The 21,433-nt window shown below is 42.0% G+C and overlaps 1 long non-coding RNA gene across 1 annotated transcript; it reads left to right on the top strand.

Moving 5' to 3' along the window:
- The first annotated feature begins 1,274 nt into the window (after positions 1-1,274).
- Positions 1,275-5,664, top strand: LOC121143103. The gene is made up of 4 exons (XR_005880214.1): positions 1,275-1,359; positions 3,385-3,421; positions 4,145-4,259; positions 4,371-5,664. It is a non-coding gene; the product is annotated as an uncharacterized LOC121143103 (long non-coding RNA).
- The last annotated feature ends 15,769 nt before the right edge of the window (positions 5,665-21,433 follow it).

Genomic DNA, 21,433 nt, shown 5'->3' with positions numbered 1-21,433 from the left:
CTTTTCAACGCTGTAATTTGCCTACCTGCAATATTCACATGAGGAGATCACAAGCTAGTTATCCTTTTATGTTTATCTTATTTCCCATAGAGCAATGCCACAATATGCTCGAGGTTCACTCATGATACCAAGTAACTGAAGGGTGCTCCACTTTGAGGCTGAGTAACAGTCCACTCTATGTCCTCTACACTTTGTTTGTCTGTCAATCAGCATTTGGGCTGTTGTCACTTTCACATGTGAAAGTGAGATTCCAAATCACAAAATCTAACTCATACTTTGGGAAGGCAAGAAAAGATACTAAAAATACCATGAACAAGATGTCAAATCAGTAACAGGATATGTAGTTACTTTAATAATTGCAACTTTTTCCACAGTGAGGACTTACTTAACTCTTAATTCTTTTGATGGTTTATAAAATTGTGTGTTTTCAAATCTTTTTAGGGAGTATGCCTGGAGTAGTTCCAAGGAGAACATAGTACTGAAAATTTCCGGAAAAGCAGAAGAGCCTTGTAAATAAATATTGCTCCAACAAGGTTTATTTTGGTACATCAAGTATCGCAGATACAAACGAGATGATCATACTGAACCTGGCCTGGGGTTGCCAGCAGGAAGAAAGTGGCCCTGCCTCATATTCCATTTTCCTGCATGTGGGTGCCACATCAGGTGGCTGTAGCATGTGAGGTTGGAGCACATGTCCAGCCATTCCTTTGTGGGGTCAGTGTTTATGTGAACTAACAGAGAGGTTAACCTATGATGAGAAAAATAACAATAAAACAGAATGCTCCCTGTGCTAACGTCTTTTTCAACAGTTCTATAGCCCCTCCCCTTGCTTTTGTCACTGGCAGTGTGTCAAGATAGCTAATTGGCTTTTCCATTAGTTTATCACATGAGTTCAGTTTTCTATTTTGTGGTGAATTGGAAGACTTACAAAGATGAAAGCAAGAGGGGATTTATTGAAAAAAAAAAACAACACCACAATTACATCCTACCAATTATGCAGTGCAAGTTGCAGGGGCCATTCAAGAAGCATCTCTATTAATTGTTCTTTATTACTATAAGGGAGGTTGATCTTGTCCTCACCCAACACATTCCTCTTCACTGGGGGTAGAGACACTGTAGAGATGACTGCTGCATCCAGCCAGCATTCTGCGAATCTTCCAGAGGATGAGTAATCATTATTCAAATGGATATGTGGAGGCAAAAAAAAAAAAATAAAGTAAATGGTTAAAGTGTGTTTCAGAACAGTGTGACATCATTTCCTTGAAGAGGGGGAAGGCTCATGTTCCTCGGTTGGAGCTTTCCTCCAGCAGCCCAGATACTCAAGTGTGTCCTCTTAAGAACTGGATGGAAAGCAAACATGTAAGTCATCAGATGTCGGGGGGGGGGGGGACTAGCACTATTGGTATAGTGCTTGCCCAGCATATAGGAAGCCCTACTTTCAATCTCTAGCTCCACATAGCATATGTAGTACTTGGTGCTACAAGTTATAGTCTCAGCAGTCTGGAGGTAGAGGTGGGAGGGTCAGAAGTTTAAAGTCATTCAGAACTACATAGTGAACTCAAAGTCAGCCCAGGCTGCATGAGACCCCCTCCTCTCTCTCTATCTGTCTGTCTCTTCTGCCCCCTTCATTTAAATATATATATAATACTTTAAACATGTTGTGATATACACACATGTACACAAACACACGCGTTTGTGTATATTGTGTTGCTTATGGTTCTCTGAAGAGCTCTGTTGCAAACAGACAAATATAGAAATGAATAGATGTGAAGGGGCGATGGAGACAAAGAGGGAATGAAAAAGAGAAAGAGAAGGAAACAGGAAGAAAAAGGAGAAAGAGATTAGGAGAGACAGAGAAATTTAAATAATAGGACCATGCAGATGTAGGCTGGGGTCTCCAGGAAGAGCTGCAGCTCCAGACCCAAGCCAGCCTGTGTCTGAATTCCTTCTTGCATATAAGAGGCCACCTATTGTCTACGCAGGTGATTAGAGAAATCTCACCCATGACATAAAGGCTAACCTGCTTTACCATTTTAAATATCAATTTCAACTTTACAAAAGTATCCAGAATGTTTAACCAAATATCTTGTCACAATAGTCCAGCCAACTTACCACCTGAATCTAACGATCACCAATATATCCATTTCTACCAATATTTATCCATCCATCTACCTATCTGCCCTTGTTTAGAATAGCAAGACACCAAGAATTTGAAACCCACAAAGATACTGAATTGAGTTTTTAACCCAGTGACATCATTTTTAAAAGTGGCTCACCATTTGGTAATGGTCCACATCTGTTTGGCATCTGGATCTGGGCTGGCACAGTGCATTGTGGTGAGAGCTTGTAGTAAAGGATGCTGCTCACGTCACAGCAACCAGGAAGCACAGAGTCAAGATTCAAGAGTCAAGGTGTCCCCCATGGAGGCCTGCTTTGAGTGTCCTAACTGCTATCTCATAGGGCTCATTGCCTAGTGGTTCCATCATCTCCCAAGAATGTTGTGGACCAGGACCAAGCCTTTAAAGGCGTGGGGCTTGGGGGAACATTCGAAGTCCCCACTATATAGCAGGCTCTTTATAGTGTTGATGTCATGCAGGGTTGGACTCTTCATCTTTTAAAATGTATATGTTCTTTTATAATTTCATGTATGGAATGCCCTTTGTCTTTATTGCTTTCTGCTATCTTTTTCTGACTTCAATGATAAGAAAACAGCCAGAGTCCCATAGCCACTGAGTAAATGAGCTGAGAAGCAAGAGTACACAGTGAGGTTTCAAAGCCTGTACCAGCCTCTTAGATGGCCACCAGCTCTTGGACTACCTGACTGGGATCCTATCTATCTACTGAAAATTTCCTGACTCCTCCTAGTTGAGTCTCCCTGTAACCACTCTCCGTACCACGCCACATCTTTCTCCTTTCTTGGTTCCTGGAACATTCCACCCTCAATTTCATTCTTGATCCCATGTCCTTCTATATCTCTCTTATCTCCTACCCATCTTCCTCTTAGGCTCATTTCTTTCTTTGGGCAAAGTCCCCTTACCCCAAGTTTGTATCTTTAGAGAAGACTTCTTCCAAACTTTCAGGATCACTATATTCCCACTGATCCTCCACATGTCTCTCACTGTCCCTGTGAGCTTGACTATGGAAATGTGAGCATCTCCTCAGTGTAGCAACAAAACCTGTGTTGGTTAATTTTCTCATTGCTACAACAAATTAAATTGACAAAAGCATTTAAATGGAAGGGCTTGTTTTCCTTTAAATCATGGTTTTAGGGTGCAGAACATCACTTAACCTGCCATGGTGACAGGCAACTGGTCACTTTGCATCCTTGATCAGGAATGGGACAGACAAATGCTCAACTGGCTTATTCGTTTTCATTTGGTGCAGATCCCCAGCCCATGGAAGGGTGCCACCCATATTTAAGGTGAGTCTTCACACCTCAGTAAACACAGTTTAGAAACTTCCTCACAGACATACCCAGAGATTTGTCTGCTAGATAATTCTAGATCCTGTCAAATGTTGACGATATTAACCGTCACGCACCCCATTAGCTCTCTCTTCCATCCAGCCACCTACCAATCTGTTAGTCCATCTTCTTGTCTCTCCAGGACATGGTCACTTTACTGCCCATGTCAATGCCACCTCCTGAAGAGACAACAAAGTGGCCCATAGTGGCAAGTCTGAACTGGGCTGTCATGATTCTCTTCAAGTTATGGTCTGTCAACACTCCCTTCAAACTGATACATTTCCCCCAGGAAGGAAGGAGTTTTTGAGACTCAGGAGGTAAACAAAAGATCACATAAAGACACCTACGCAGCAGTATAGAAAGAATTGCTGGGGTAGAGATTTTGTGCAGTCAAAATGTAGAGAGAGTGGGAGAGGGGGAACGGAGGGACAGACAGAGAGCCCTTGGAGATGCCTCCCAACTATGTAGAGAGCTCCAGGCTTTCAGTTTGGGGGAGGTGTCATCCATGATGGGGTGGACTTTCTGGTGATAAAGCTGCTTTTAATTTATCCCTGTTCCTTATTAGTAACCCCAACAGAAGTTTCATTGGTTCACCAAATTGGACATTGCTGCAATCACTACTCTGGTCTGTTGCAAGTTCCCTTTCTGGAGTGAGTAGACATGTGTATTTTGTCTCCCCAGGGGAAGTCTGTCACACAGCAGGCCGGCAGTAGTAGAACCCAAAATCCTAGCCAGAAATGGATCCTACTATCCAACAAGCATCCTTCCAGACCCCAGAGAGCCCCTGTTCTTTAAGGTGAGGGAGTCTGTGCGGACAGAGTGTAGCTCTGTTTGGAGAGGCATAATTCATAAGAGCGCTTTGCAGTTGAACTGTGTCACATGACTCCCGCTTTGCTTTTCTCCACAGGCATGACTATGACAGTTGTCCCCTCCTCCCTCACACAATTCAGAGCTTGACAAAGGCTGCAAGAGTTCCCAGTGGGACAAGAAGAAGTGGTCAGCTCCCTATAGATGGGCTCATGCGGAGGTGACTCCTTGGATCATTTGGGAAACAGGCCTTGGGGAAAGAGTATCCTAGAAGGGCATTGTCATGTCTCAAGTTTGACCATATGTACAGCTTGGTAGGAGGATCACAGACAGAAGCTTCCAGCACGGCAGGCGTTCAATATGAGACAGGGGGATGAAAGGGATACAAGATGAAAACAGTGGGTGAGCATAGATGCACTGCACAGGGGAAGGATGTTTGAGGAATATTGTGGGATATTAATTCTCGGATCCTGGGGATTTGATTCTTTGGTGAGAGCAAGGACGTGCTCCTGAATCCGTCCCGGGCGCCTAACAAATGTCATGGCTCCATCTGCTTAGTGGCTAGAGGCACAGGAGGTGGCACAGACAGGCTAGAGTGCTTTTTGATGATGTTTTCTTCCCTAATCTCTATTTCCTCAGGAGTTCTTGCAAGCTGTCATGTGTGGGCAAGGTCAGGGAATTTGATGTCTCTCAAGTGACACTTATCCTGGGCAAGGCTACTCCCAAGGGCAAGACATCGTTAGTCCAGTGTCTTGGGGGATAATTTACACTTTGCTAGGGGCTGTGAAGAGACATCAGAGGCAGTAGGTGCTTGGTATCTAAAGCAATTCTTCTAACAGTGAAGAGATTTCTGAAATCTCTGATAACTGACAAGTCTATGTAACAGATAACCAATAAGTGTTCTGAATCCCAAGTTCCTGACAGAATGCTAGGAGTCCCTTGAACAACAACCTAGGGGTTAGTGGCTTGAGTCACTCCTCCTTCTACTCAAACAACTTGCTATCATCTAAACTAATTTCCTGAATCCCTAGAAGAAACATATGACAACCTCCCCTATCTAGACTCAGATAACTTGAGGTTACCATGACTTTGCCTTAACTCAGCACCAAGCAAATCTTTGGACAATCAGAGATAGCTAACTTCGCCATGCCTGATGGGAAATGATCTTCTGTGTATATGCTTATCTTATTAGTTGCTGATTAAAACACTATTGACCAATAGGGCAGCAAGATAGGTAGGACTAGGATATGAGGAGGATTCTGAAAAGTGTAGTCAGAGAAGAGTCATCGTCGTATGATCACAGGAAGTGACGTAGCTGGGCAGAAATTGCCACAAGCTAACCATAGAGTGTCTGTACAGACAGACAGGAAGTGAAATAGCTGGGCAGAATCAGTATATAAGCAGACAAACAGGAAATCACTCTCTTCTCTGCCGAGATGATGAGCAGTCATCATGTAGCAGGCAAAGGAGTTTGAGGTCTAACATTTCCGGTAAGCCAAGACCACGTGGAAATACTTGGATTTATAGAAGATGGGTTTAATATTTAAGAAAGCTAGTGAATAAGAAGCCTGAGTCTCTGGCCAACAGTTTCATGACTAATATAGCATCTGTGTGTTTCTCTGGGGTATAGAAAGGTGACAGGACCCAGCTGAGCCAGAAACATTCATGTTACACATGCCTCTTTGTTTTGTTCCTGGATAACCTTCACAGTTTCATGATTCAGCTACTATCCATAGTGTGGTGACCTCCAAAAGCACATGCCTGGTCCCAAACTTCCTTCTCAACTTCTCAGCCTGGATGTAAAATGGAAAGTTCAAGAATGTTCTATATGAACTCAGTCTGTAAGTTTCTCCTTTATTGTCTAGCTCTGTTAGTGGGATCCCTCCTTTGCAGCTATACAAGCTAGCTAATTTTATTTCTCCATCTCTGTCCATGCTCACACATCCACACTATCACCAAACAGAGGGGATTTTATGTTCTAAATGGTCTTTCTTAGAAAATGAAGCGTACCAGATTGTGAGGCTTACACATTCAGTCCCAGCACTCAGGCAAGGAAGGCAAGAGGATCATGAATTCAAAACCAGCCTGTGCTACACAATAAGTCCCAGGCTAGCCTGACCTATGGATGAGATATGAACTCAAAAGGCAAATGGACAAAACAATAACAGTAACAATGACTTTTTTCTTTCCATCCCTACTATCATTGCCATAACCAAAATTCTTATAGGATCATTCTAGTACGTCCATGATGAACCTTCTGTTTCCTCTCTTAACTAGTTTAGATGTGCCTAGAGATAGGTTGGTGGCAGATAAAAGAGTCCCATGACATGAGAGGTTGAGGCAGGAGGATAACCAGTTCAAGACCAGTCTGAGTTGTGTAGTATATATTGTGTAGTAAATAATAATACCTTGTCTCACAAAAACAAGGGCTAGCAATGTAGCTCAATGGTAGGATACTTGCCTCCTGTACCCAAGGCACCAGAACCACAGAAAGGACAGTGCCTGTGTAGCAGTATAAATATTCTACGTAGCATCTTGTAAACTCTCATCATTTACAAAACTAAGTCCTTACCACCCAGTCTCTCTGACTTCCATCTCAACTGGTACCTCTCCGTAATCATCCCTTCCCCATTTACAACCAAGTAAGGCCCTTTGACTATACACAAATCACATGCATTTTTGGCCTCATTCTCTGCTGAAGTGTAGTCCTTCCATCTGGAACACTCATTCTACCATCTCTACAGGCTAATTACATCTGACTCATCTTTTAAAGCTCAGCTGAAGCATTGTCTCTTCCAGGAAACCTCTTGTGAATGCCCAGAATGGAACATGCACTGTTCCTTACTGTTCTTCACCCCAGAACCCTACACATCTGTTATTATCTCCTGTGCCTGTTTGTCACACTGCATTTAAGATCTTTTTTATTTTTTATTTTTCATTTGTGCTCTCAGATGAGATCATATAGGTTCAGAGTGTTATGGTCATAGACTCATTTTTACTCTCAACATGCCTAGCCTGGAACCACAGTCAACTCAAATTTATTTTGGACTCAATTCTTTACCTCTATATTTTTAGTTCCCATCTTAATTTTCTATTGTCATGACAAAGCATGATGACCAAGTCAGTTTACAAAAAAAAAAACAAAAAACATTTAATTTGGGGCTCAGAGTTGCAAAGGGTTAGAGTCGATGACCACCATGGTGGAAAGCATGGCAGCAAGCAGTCAGGCGTGATGATAGAGCATACCTTGGAGCTCACATCTTATCCACAAGCAAGAGGCAAAGGAAGATAACTGGGAATGACATGGAGTTTTGAAACCTCAAGCCCACCACTAATGATACACCTTCTCCGAGGCCATACCTCCTAATCCTTCCCAGCCAGTCTAAGAACTAGGAACCAAGTATTCAAATACATGAGCCTATGGGAATTATTCTCATTCAAACTGCCACAGACCCTGACCTATAAAATGGTAGTTCTATCAAAAAATTTCTTCTACTCATGTCTTTGGGTTTCTATTGCTGTGAAGAGACACGATGACTATGGCAACTCTTATAAAGGAAAAACATTTAATTAGGTGGCTTACATTTTCAGAGCTTTAGTCCATTATCATTGTGGTATGACATGATGGCATACAGGTAGTCATAGTGCTGAAGCTGAAAGTCCTACATCTTGATGGGAAGACAACAGGAATTGGTCTGAGATACTGGGAAGTATGTTGAGCATATATGAGACCTCAAAGTCTACCTCCACAATGCTACACTTCCTTCAACAACACAATACCTACTCCATCAAGGCCATAACTTCTAATACTGTTGCTCCCTATTGGGACCACTTTCTTTCAAACCACCACAACTCACTATGACACAATAATCTCTCTGAAAATCTCTGAGGTTTCTTGAAAGTCTCTCATCTCTATGTAGACCAGGCTGGCCTATAATTCACAGAATTCTGCCTGTCTCTGCCTCCTGAAATCTTGAATTAAAGGCATACATTACCACACCCAGCTCAGAAAGTCTCTTACCTCTGGAACCCCAATATCTGCTTTGCCCAAAACAACTGGCCTCCCAGAAAACTGATTGGTGTATTAGTTACCTCTTTGAGGTAGACTTTTTCAACCTGATTGACATGTGAACTCATTCCCATGGCTTCAGTTTGAGGGTTCCACATATAATCAACATAGCATTAGAGAGCATGCCAGCAAAACAGCATCCTGTTATAGGTCTTCCATAGTTTGAACACAAAGGAAGAAGTCTTTTACTGATTGCTAGATGAGACTGGATTCTTGGAATTTTGTTACCATGATTAAATGTTTTTGTTCACCTGCTGAATCCATCACAAAATTGAAGGTGTGATTGGAGTTAAGATACCAATACCTATTGTGATGGCCAGTCCTCATTGCCAGCTTAACTAGATTTGGAATCACATAAAGATGAAACTTGTGTTGGTATTTTTTGGGGGGAGAGCGGTTTCCACAGATGTTTAATTGAAGAAGAAAGACAAACCTTCAATGTACTTGGTGCCGTCCCATGGGCTGTAGCCCCAGACTAAGTGAAAGGAGAAACCATGTGGATGCCTTTATTCTCTGCTTTCTACTTCCTCACATATCCAGATGTGAGCGAGCAGTAGCAAGTTTCTGCTGCTCCATCCAGATGTAAGCAAGCAGTATCATGCTTCTGATGCTCCATGACCAAGAACCACACATGTTATTACCTCCACAACCATGATAGTCTTTACCCTGGTGCACAAACCCATTCTCTTTCTCAACAAGTATTTAGTCACAGCAATATAGGAAATAAGTAATACAGCCGTCTCATGAAATTTATGGTAGTTAGGTCAAAGAATTTAAAGGTGAAAATGTCATAGAAGCATGATACAAATGTATGTAAGTCATATTATGTTTTCATAGGACACATGAAGACTAATCATGTATGATACATTCACTGAGACTCAATCTCATTACTTTATCTTTGAGAGGCATTTGGTGTAAAAATAAAAGTGGTAGCCAGGCATTGACCAGGATTGAGATGATAGCTCAGACGTTTACTAAATATACCAACTGTCAATCTATCCTGTTTCCACATCTGTATGGTAGAAATCATATGTGAGTAGTCATTATCTACTTCAGAGTATCATAAGGATAAAAGTAACTTAGAAGGAAACCAAAAACAGTGCATGGTAGAAAGGTGCTATTGTGTAGTTTAATTATTGCTATCTAAGATGCATCCATCACTCCTCTCCATCAGTGCCAGCAGCTGTGTTAAGCTCTCTTGAACTTGAAATCTCCTGGGGTCATTGTTCTCACTTCCTATTCCTTAATTGTCTCATCTGTCTTCCTGCTTCACTTCCAAAGTGATTCTGACAGAAAATCAAGTTTGGGGATCTTTGACCTTTCCACACACCCCCAAAACTCCATTCAATTTTGGAAAAAATGTTTTATTGTCTCATAATAGCCACACAGTTCAGTAACATCTACCTTTTACCTAGAAGTTCAATTCATTTTTTTTAATTCTCAATCTTTATAGAACTTTGGTTGGTAGTTATCTAAACTCGGACTTCTGTTTTTATTTTATTAATTTTCATGTACTAAGTTCCAATTTCATTCTAAATCCAGTTTTACCATGCAACCCCTTAGGTAAGCAGTCTGTACATATTTAACCATTAAAGCCATACTTGAATAGTCTTCTCTGAACTGAACAATGATGAGAACTAGTTTTCCGCCATTGTCATACATTTCTTCATATGGAAGCCCATGAGCTTTTAAAACCCTAAATCTGACCATATGTTCCAAATCTAAAGCCCGTGCTGTATTTCACTCACTGTAGCCTCCAAGATTTCATCTACCTCTTTCTGAGCTGCCAAATTCATCTCCAGCCCCAGGCTTTAACTATCTGCCTGAACCTTAGTCTAGAGTGGTCTTGCACCGGACACTTTCATGGCTGCTTCGGGTCTGTAATCTAATGTACCTAGTAAGGTTTCCCTTCCTGATTCAGGGAACGTGTGTGTGGTTTTTTTGTTGTTGTTGTTGTTGTTTTGTTGTGTTGCATTTGTCTGTTTTGTTTTGTTTTGATTTTGAGACTGGGTCTCATTCTGAAGCTCATTTGGCCTCTAACTCACAACAATCCTCCTGCCTCAACCTCTTGAGTTCTGGGATTACAGGTATGAGTCACAACAGCCAGGCTTTATTTAATTTTATTTAATGTCAGTAATTATCTTTACTCAGTTTGATGTGAAGTCTCAGGGTACTAGAATCTCTTCTTACTCTTCAGTGCATGTAGAAGAGTGTGTAAATACAGGAGTGTTCTGTAAACGGTTAATGAACAAATGAATGTGTCAATCAATCATTCAACAAAACTCACTTGCTTCTGTGTTTCAGCCACTTTGTGATGAAGTATCAAGTTGTGTACCAGCTCTTCTGGTGTGCTCATGTTCTCCACAGGCGTGACATGCAGGTCTTGACTTAGTTCCGTTGCTGACACAGACATGCATGTGGACTACGCCTGTGGCTTTTTTCCTGATGTGTCTGTGACAGTCTAAAGCAGATATCATATCAACATTTTCTTTGTGAACCTACATGGGTTTATCATGGTGGTCTTTGAGCTTTCTGATCTACAGTTGTCAAGGAGTTTATATCAAGTGAACAGGTGTTTGTCTCTGGATTCTTCTTCCTTGGGATACACTTTTTGAAATGTGCAATATTTGTCTATTGGCCCTCTCCTACATGCTGATCCTAAGGTGTCTAACCAGGATCCTCCACTCAGGCATTAGGAGTTTGAGGCAGCAGATGATGTGACTGCCAGTACCTGAGCTCCAGAGCGTTGCTTCAAAAACTACTACAGGATACACAAAACTTACATCTAGCTCTTACTGAAAATATGGATTCTGATTTCAGGATTCTAACAGCACCAGCAAATACAATGCTGCTGGCGTGGACTGTGCACTGCCTCAGGAAAGCTCCAGAGCTCTGTGGTCTGTGCTTAAGTTTAGATGTGCCGGGGGCGAGCTATTTAAAATCTATGGGTCTCAAGTCTTCCACCAGGGAGGAAAATGTAGATAACAGCTTCCAGATTTATAGGCACTTAGAGCAGTACTGTGCATCTGATAACCAATGCTTTGCTATGATTGTCACGTCTCTGGAATGTGACTCAGTCAGACTGGAGCTAATATAATCGTCACATGTTTCCTTATCAACTCACCCATCTCAGGTTTTACTTCCCCTTTTCAAGGGGAGTGTTCATGTCCTGTATTTTCAAATTATTGCTTTTTGATGATAAAGGTGAAAGTACATGGGATTGGGGAACGTTTACTCATTTCTGTCACTCATTAACAATTTGTCACCTAGTCAAGGCGTATAGACTTGTTTCTTATTTACTTTGAAACATCCTGTTCTAAGTTCCTGGCATCCTGTTGAAGTCTGGTCGCCCCAGCATTATTCACTGTAGGGAGTCTATTTAACAACAGTGGAGTCAATCGGCTTTAGCTACTGTTAATATCTAGGTGATTCATCAAACCAGGTTTTGTGGCCCCAAAGCACAGGACCTTCCCACACTCAGGCGTTTGTCTCAGCTGAGGCAGCCCCGGTGACAGCAGGCTAGCTTCAGTTACCCCTGAGGCAGGCAGGTAGGACTGGTTGGATAGCCTATTCTCAGTCCTCAGAGAACTTAACCACACCCTTGTTTAAAGGCAATTTAGAAAATTGGAATGGTGATGAATGGGATAATTGCGGGGGTGCAAATTACACCAATTTCTGCACAGTTATTGCCAAATCCCAGGGCATTTGGATTTAAAAATTAAAAAAAAAAAACCTTAGAGGCATAATGTCACTCACATGCCTGATAAATCGTGTGCTGGTTCAAAAGCATACACATGAAAGTGATAAGCCTGCACTTCTCACATGAAAGCACTCATAGATTAAATGATAAGTTAGAAATAATCTAACATAGGCCACTGGCTGGGCAGAAGCAGAGCCCAGGGCAAGTCATGCTGTGTGAACTTTAAATAGGTAGGAATCAACATCATTTGCATTCAATTAAAGAGATTATAAAATCTTCCCACACGCTTGACTTGATCTTCTCAGTCCAATGCTGAGTAATCCCACAGAAAGATGTCGTTCAGCATATACAGGGGCAGTCAACTGCTTATACCCCCAAGTCACATTGCCTGCCTTAGCTGTGTTATTGGGGTCTTCAAAGAGACAGATGCTGGGATGGCATTGAGCATGCAAGGATTTGGAGGCGGGGTAACACCTACTGGAAAACATGAAGGAGGAAACCGGAAAAGGCTGAGACACATCACCGTGATGCATCAGATGCAAAGGGAAGGAGGGTAGGGTAGCATTGGAAACTACAGTGAAGTCTAAGTGTGGTTTTGTAAGGGTCACGAGTCATTAAGGCAAAGCTAAATCTAGGAATGAGCTGACCATGGCTGCCCAGCTATGGTCTCCATTGGGACCTCTACTAAAAAATACTTCCTGTTGGTGGACCTGTATGAGGTAGAATCTCAAGGTTCGCCGTACTTTAAGCCTTCCTTCACCGCGACTACTTGTGTGGTTTTTAGCAAGATAATCTGCTTTTTCATAGGCCTCATCTCTTCCTTTTCCTTTTGATTTGGTTTTTGAGACAGGCTCTCACTATGTAGCTCAGGCTGGCCTCAAGCTCATAATCCTCCTGTCTCAGCCCCTGGAGAGCTGTGCTTACAGGTGTGTACCCCCACACCCATTGTATTCATTTGTAAAGCAGCAATGGCAGTAACGCCTACTCTGTTGTGTAGGTTGAGATAAAGGATATATTGTTGCTTTTTTTCTGAGTCACTTGGATCCTCTGAGAACCAGCTGTTTCAAAACCTATGGAATCCATTGGTAATAAGCATTGGGCTGACTTCTAGAATAAAGGGTAATCTTTTCCCAATCTTATTCACTAAGAAGATGAATATTTGAAATATTTTCCTTTTGATTTTTTAGTGCACGTCTGTTTTTAAAGAAAAAAAAGTAACAACAACCAAAAACAAAAAAGACACATGAATAACAAAGATGGAATAGGCCAATCAAGAGATTCTCAGATGTACGAGAAACTAAGAAAAATTGCTAGTAGCTAGCCTTCTATGAAAGATTGTCTTGAGTAAAGTCTCCAAACAGAAAGGAAATGATAAAGGGTAGACCTTGAAATGTTGAGAAAGAAGACCATACTTTTAAGAGAAGCCAAAATATGGTGGAAAGATTCCACTCCTCTTGAGCTGTCTAAAACACATTCGATGGTAGAAGAAAACATTATAGTGACTTCCCTATGCCATGCTAGGTCTATACTAAGGAAATGTTCAATTTAAAATATGTAAAATGAGTTATTCAGAAAGGAAAGAGGAAGCACCCGTATTTACAGAGAGCATTGCTTTTTTTGTGTGTAGATAATCCTATTCAATCTAAAATCCAAAACCAAAGAAAACTATACAATCTTTGCAAGTTGGATACAAAAATGCACACCAAAAATAAAAGGAAATCAAATGCATCTGTATATGTGGCTCATGGAACCCCCAAGTATAACATTTGCAATCTATCAAAAATAATGTACCTGGGTATGAAGCACTCGTGTGCTGAGAATGGTTAAAAACTCTTAGGAAGGCCATCAAAGGGATCTAATTAAACAGAGATGTGTCTTACCTACTAAAGGATTTGGCCCAGCATTGACGCCAGTTCTCCCAAGCTGAAGCTTGGGTCTCATGCCATTCCTAATAAAAGCCCAAGTGAAAGATTTGCAGATGGAGGCAAGATTTTTTTAACTTTATATAGAGTGGTATAAGAACTTGAAGAGTGAAACCAATTTTCAAAAGAAGGTGAAATTTGGAAGGATAATCTACTAGATTTTAAGATATCATAAGGCAAAGGTAATCAAGACTATGTATGGTATTGGCCAATTCAAAACCATATAGATTAATGGAATAAACTGGAAAAGTCAGAAATAGAACCTGCCGTGCTCATGCAGTCCCCTAAAAGACAGATAGCATTCTGGGTCCCGCAGAGGACGGACACCCAAGGGTAGAAATTCAGACTGCAGCCACCTCTCATGACTAAGAACTCATAATACTTGAGAAATGTGAATGTCAAACAAAAATTTGCAGGGAGACACATAGGAAAGAAACTTCAAGATCTTGATGTAGGTAAACATTGTAAACCACACCATACTGGAAAACCAATAGATGGGCTAAGGGGGCTTCTTTTAATTCTGATCATAATACGGGTTTAGAGATACCAGTCTAGGGCAGAAAGATTCAAGAAAGTCAAAGGAAATTTAAAAAAAATGAGTCGGGCCTTATTTATGGCAAGAATGCTGGGACTGGAGAAAAGACTCAGTGGGCAACATGCTGAGTTCAGATCCCAACAGCCATGTAAAGCCCAGGAGTTCTGACAAGCACCCACAACCTAGCACTGGGGAACCAGATAGGCTGCTCCTTTAGTCTTGATGGCCGGCCAGCCTAGTCTACTGAGTGAGCTCTAGGTCATTGAGAGACTCAAAATCAGTCATAATAATAATAATGTTGATAATAAATGTGAAGAGTGATAAACACTAACTTCTAATCTTCTCATATACACATATGGGCAAATGCACACACACACACACACACACACACACACATACACACACGTACATGCACACACAGAGCCTAATACCCCAGATATTTTGTGTGTCTGAGACTAGTACATAACTCTTAGAATGAGGACACACTAGCTGACTTTACTCATTTCTGCCTCATTTTCTCCTGATATGCTCATTTGTAAGACCACACACCTTTGATCCCCCAGACACCTGGCACATATTCTATTGGTTGGCTGAGTGACAGGGAATACATGATAAACTTTCTGATAAGGAAAGCCTGGGTGGTGAGAGCACATCCAATGGTATGGCTGTTTACCTGCCTTTGACCCCTGACAAGGATTTGAACGGCAGCTTCAGAGCGTCTGTCCCCTAAATTTTGACCAGAAGTTGCACACTTGACCTCTGGTCCCCATGTCATCTCTGACTTCAACTCCCAGCTTGGCTTTGATTGTCCCATACCATCTGCAGTCCCCCAGGGTCTGCAAAAGTTCCCGGACTCACTCCCACCAGCTGCTGCCTTCTTTGTTCTCCCTGTGGCCTGGCCTTGATGACTGCAACCCACGGCCCCTGACAATGAAGGGCCTCTCCACAGTGCCTGGTTTCATCTTTGATCGATTGCTAATAACTATTGTTATGAGCGTCCATTTTTCAAGATGCTAGCCATGGTGCTGCATTCATTGTCCCACTCAGTGTTCAAGGGCCACATGAGAAGGGAGTTATTGATCCCATTTTGGGAAATTAAGAAACTGATGCTCAGCAAATTGAAAGTAATTTCAAGTTCACACTGCTGGGAATGACCAGATTTGAGGCCTCCTGGTATTTTCTATTTATTGAAGAGTCTTCACTTACGACCCTAAGTTATATGGGTGGATTGGGAAATAAAATATATTCACTGTTTAAAAAAAAGTGATTGTTTTAATTTTTAAATATGTCTGTCTTTCAGTACACAGAAAACTCATGGTCAGCCATTAAATTACTTTTACCTCTAACTCTTATTAATCACAGCAGCAATAACTATGGTGTGTGTGTGTGTGTGCGTGTGTGTGTGTGTGTGTGTGTGCGTGTGTGTGTGTGTGTGTGTGCAGTGACAAGTGCATGTTCGGACTAGAGGACAACCTCAGGTGTGTTTCTTCACGTACTGTCCAGCAATTGTCATTTTTGTTTGTTTGCTTGGGAACTTGTTTTTTGGAGACAGGTTCTCACTAACTATCCCTGGCTAGCCCAGAGCTTGATATGTAGATCACACTAGTCTTGAACTCACAGAGATTTGCCTGCTGCTGCTTCCTTAGTGCTGGGATTAAAGATGTATACCACCCAGCTACTTGTTTTATGAGAACAGGTTTCCTATTACAGAACTCACCAAGCAGACTAGGCTGACTGGCTAGAGAACACTCCTCCATGCAGGTCGTGGAGAGGATTTGCCCATCTCTGCTTCCTCAGTGGGGGGGTTACTATGCCACCACCACACTCAGCTTTTCTAACACAGACTCTGGGGATCGAACTGACCCCTGTCTCAGACAACTCCATGAAGCGTTGAGCAGCTGTAGCAGGCAGAAGCTGGCAGTTCATCCCTTCATTCAACACTCAGCTTAGGACGTGTGTGGGAATGCCTGACATTTACCTGCACCATCTTAACTCACTGTGGGGCTGATGCTCATGAGTTCACCTTGCCTGGTGTGGAATGGAATCCTGTGACTGTGCTTCTCCTCCCAACACCAGGCAGATCGTTCTGAAATGTGTCAATAGAACATCCTCAAAAGACCCTTCAGCAAGTCCTGCCTCCTCAAAGCAATGGCAGCCGGAGAAGTTTCCCTTTCCTGGGGGGTCTCTGCCCCCATTGCCTTTCTTTGTCTCTTATGCCTTCTCCCTAAGGGTCGCATTTCCAAACTGACAACAAGAGTTCATGCTTTCCCTGAGAGATAGGTTCGAAGACTGTCTTAGGCCTTTATTACTGTAATAAAACCTGGACCAAAAGCAACTCGGCAAGGAAAGAGTTTATTTCATCTTACAGTTTGCAGTCTGTGCTGAACAGACAACAGAGCGGGAACGCAAGGCAGGAACCTGGAGGCAGGAACTGACAGAAAGCAAGGAGAAAGGCTGCTTCCTGGCTTGTTCAGCCTGCCTTCATATACATCCCTGGACCACCTGCCCAGGGTTGGTACCATCCATAGTGAGCTGGGCCCTTCCACATCAATCACAAATCAAGAAAACACCCTACAGACCCTTTTACAGGCAGTCTAATGAGGAGGTTTTCCTCTTAGAACCATGTGTGGTAATCATGTCTTCCATGTCTAGTCCAAGAAATGAAGATTAGGGAATTTGATTAGTTTTCTTAGGGAGACAGAGCCATGGAAAGAATTCAAGTTGGTGAATCTGAATTCAACATCACTTTTATGAAAGACTAGCCGCTTTGTTTTTTTCCTTAAAAAGTATTTGTAAGACAGCTATTCTAAACCAAGTAGTGAGCATTGCATCGGTTCAACAGGAAGCAACCTGTCGGTGAGAACCACCCATCCTTTATTTGTACTGGGTCATTGTGAACACACAGGATGTTCTGCTTAAAAATGAAAAATGACTTTCATAAGACAGTTGTTCTGTTCTGCCCCTGCTAAGTTCCGGCCAACACTGCCCTGTTGTCATTTTTCTTTTAAGTCTTCAGGCTTCTAGTTTAGAATGAAACAATGACCCGAGTTCCTTTGTGCTCCCATTCTGCAATTTATTCTTAGGCTTCTTCCTCTTGTTTTGTTTGATTTTAATTTTCAGCTTTTGCTTTTCAGATGAATCCATGATACAAGACATGAGTTTTAAAATGTGGAGATCAATATTTTCCCACTGAAAAGTGTACCTTTAATTCTATAAAATTAGATAGATTGCAAGGATGTGCTACGCAGTTTACCCTGCAGGCAACTTAAAACAAACCAAAACCCTAATTTTTCTGATAAGCACGCCCGTTTAGACAGAGAAAAGAAACAAAGTCAGACACATTCATTATGTAGCACCACGAATTCCTTCATTGGTCTTTTTTCCCTCCCGTTTCCCCCATCGCTGTCCTTCAAAGACTCCAAAGGCAGAATTACAATTCTAGGTGATGGAGTGAGCTGATCCTCGAAGATGCTGAGGCAGCCAGTTTAGCACTACACTTCAAAGGCAGTAGTCTCAAACTGATGCCCGAGGTGACTCGTTTTTATATGGGTAACAGAGAACTTGAGATGAGGAAAATGACAGCTCTAAGGGACTATGCAGCCACCATGTATATAAAGCAGGCTCCCCAGCCAGACATTGGGAAAAAGAATGGTGTCAGGTGACATTCAAATCTCACTATAGCATCACACAATCTTCTTCAGAATAGGACAAAATAATTCATATAAACAGGTAGAGAGGAGTAGAAAGACAAAGCTCCTGAACAAATCTTCAACAGTTTATTATTTAACGATCTCGTATTCAAAGATAAACACTAACTATGTCTGATTCATTTGACTGAGCAACTTGATGTCGCTAATAACTGGCTTGTCTCATCAGCCCGTGTAGGGACTGATCTCGTTCAGCATGACTGATTGATTGCTCATAACTGATTTTTGTGGATGCTGCTTGGTGTTGGGTGCTTGCTGTTGAGACTGGCTCCTCCCTAATTCCCTGCCACTTTTCATTTGTTCAGTCAATGGGGCTGCAAGACCATAGCGTCAGAATCTTTGTGTGTGAGGGAGGATGGAGAACCCCCACCCTCCTGACCAGGCACACATCTCAACTCTGGGCAAGGCAGAAGTTAAAGCAGCCTCTCTTTCTAAGGATTAGTGTTGGTGCATTTAATCACTTCCAGTACACACATGCACATGTGAAGTTTTAAAGTTTTGTTGTTGTTGTCTTTCTTATTTATTTGTTTGTTTGTTTGTTTATTTTGTTTAGTGAGACCTGGCTCCTCTGTGTAACAGACCTGGCTGTGCTGGATCTTGCCTTGTAGACCAGGCAGGCTTTGAATTCACAGAGATCCTCCTGCCTCAGCCTCTCAAGTGCTGGGTTTAAAGGTATGTGCCACCACCACCCTGCTTGTCCTGGTGAATTTTTTAAGTTTATTCTATAACCAAATACCATTGGTGACCAAAAATAATGTCCAGAATCTTATTGGAGGTTGCATATATTTTCTGAGGTTAATATTCTGCCTGAGACTGAACTTGAAGCCATGATTTGCATGCGTACCCACTGTGGTGCGTGTGGTGTCTCACACTGTAGCTCACGCCTCTTCATCTGCTCAGAGACCCGCAGAAATCTGTGTTTGATAGAGTGTTTGCCTAGTGGGCACAAAATCCTAGGTTTGATCCCTAGCCTCACATAAATCTGGCATGGTGGTGCACACCTGTAATCCTAGACTCAGTAAGCAGAGTCAGGAAGATGGAAAGTTCAAGCTCATCCTCAACTATATAACAAATTTGAGATCAGCCTGGGCTAAAAGGAACCCTGTTTAAAAAAGGGGGGAAAGAAAAAAGAAAGAAATGAAAAAGAAAGCAGGAAAGGGAAGAAAAAAATCTGTATATAGAATTTACAATGTCTGGGAACTTGACCAGAAGAAGGTATATCTGCATTTTTAAGTTATTATTATTGCTATTGTTATTACACATATGCACTCCCATGGTGTAGAGGTCAAAGGACAGCTTTTAGGTTCTTTCCTAACACCTTGGGTTCTGTGGATCAAACTGAAGCCATTAGGCTTGCATGGAAAGTACCTTTACCTTATGAGACACAACTTGGGACCTACATCTTCCATTTTACCATCTGCGTTTTTATGAACTTTTGATTGACAATGTAAATATAAGGGACAAGTGTCAAAGGACTATTGGTATTTGTGACTTAGTCCAATAGGAAGAGATAAAATGGACAGAACAAAAACTGCAGCAGACATAAGTTCTCGGAAGATAAAAACAGCCATGTGCAAACAATTTGATTATATTTTAATGAACCGGGCAGCACTGAGTGACTGAAACAAGATGGAAAGTTGCTTATGGTCATACAAGGGAAAACAAGGATTTGAAATATGGAGAGGGGGAACCAGAAAATCAGTGTTCTAATTTGCTTTCTGTTTCTTCCTTAAGGGAAGCCACAGCAGGAGGGACTCAAGGCAGGACTCTGGGGCAGAAACCAAGAAGGAACACTGACTACTAACTTGCTCCTTCTAACTTCTGCTCAACCTGCCTCCTTAAATATTTTCCAGGGACACCTGTCCAGGAGTGGCACCACACACAGTGGACTGGGCACTCCCACATCAATCAACAACCAAGAAAATGTTCCTACAGACCTGCCCTCAGGCCAATGCGAGGGAGGCGATTCCTCAAAGTTCCCTCTTCCTCGGTGAGTGATTAACCATCATAAACAGAAAAATGTAAGATGTAAGTTCCATATGATTTCTGATCAGTAGATTCCACACAATATTTACCACTTCAGGAGTAGAAGAGCCTTTCTAGAAATTCTAAATCATCCCTCTGCTATTATATTCTATAGATTAAACTACATGATATCTATACAAGTCCATTAAGATTTGACAGGAACTGACTATTGACAGGACAAACAGGACAGAGAGAGGCAATAATACGCTTGGGTCAAAGCCTAGGCTGATATTGATAAATCCTGCAGAAGATTAGAAATACAGGTTTGGGTTTGGGCTTTGGGTTTACCATTATTTCTTTTCAAAGACCAAGAAACAAAACCAGACTCTGTGAAAAGAATATGTTGACAGAGCATTCTGAACAAGCAGGAAAAAATCAGGAATTACATCACTTTCAGAAGATGGAGTGGGTGGATGCCTCAGCATAGAAATGTGTTTTCAGCCAGAGACAGCCATGACCTGCTTGTGCCATATGAGTCCGCTGGGCAGCCCCCACAACAGCACTGAGAATCCTCTTGACTCAGTGACGCATAGCACTCATCAAGCAACAATTATGTGATCGTTTTCATAGCCTGGCAGCCTTGACTGCTTTGACAAAGAAACGTACCTAACCTTATTGCTGCAAATACCTACTGTGGATATGGCATGTCAGAATTCTGCTGCAGCATCTGCCACTGGCCCAGCTGTTACCAAAGCTATCACTTCTAGAGCCCTAACTCAGAGCCCTGTGGGTTATTGGAAACTTTATGTGCATTAAGTTATGTAATCCCCAGAGAAGATCATCCCTTAAGTACTTCAGAATTGTAGTATGTAGCCCAACACCACTGCCCATTAGAACTCTACAACTGCAACATCCTACATCTGGGGTGTCCAATGTGGTAACCACTTAGCTACCCTTCTTACTAGGCTTTCTACCCATAGAAAGACCAAAGAACTCAGGTATGCTGGCTTTGGATTACATAAATGTATTTTTATATAGCCATATGAGGCTGCCATATTGGCTCAGCAAAGATCTAGTTCAAGTTCACTTTATTAAGTAGCAATCAGAGTATGGATTCAATCCCAAGGTTATCCAACTTCAAATCATACTTTAAAGATTCCTATTAGGGCTAGAGCTGCAGTTCAGGGATACAACACTTGCTGGGTATGTGCCAGGCCTGGGTTCTATCATTAAGATAGAGATAGAGGTGGAATGGGAGAAGGAAA

The sequence above is a fragment of the Mesocricetus auratus genome, unplaced genomic scaffold (genome assembly GCF_017639785.1).
Source record: "Mesocricetus auratus isolate SY011 unplaced genomic scaffold, BCM_Maur_2.0 Super-Scaffold_100011, whole genome shotgun sequence".
NCBI classification, from domain to species: Eukaryota; Metazoa; Chordata; class Mammalia; order Rodentia; family Cricetidae; genus Mesocricetus; species Mesocricetus auratus.
This window is presented reverse-complemented; position numbering and strand designations above follow the sequence as displayed.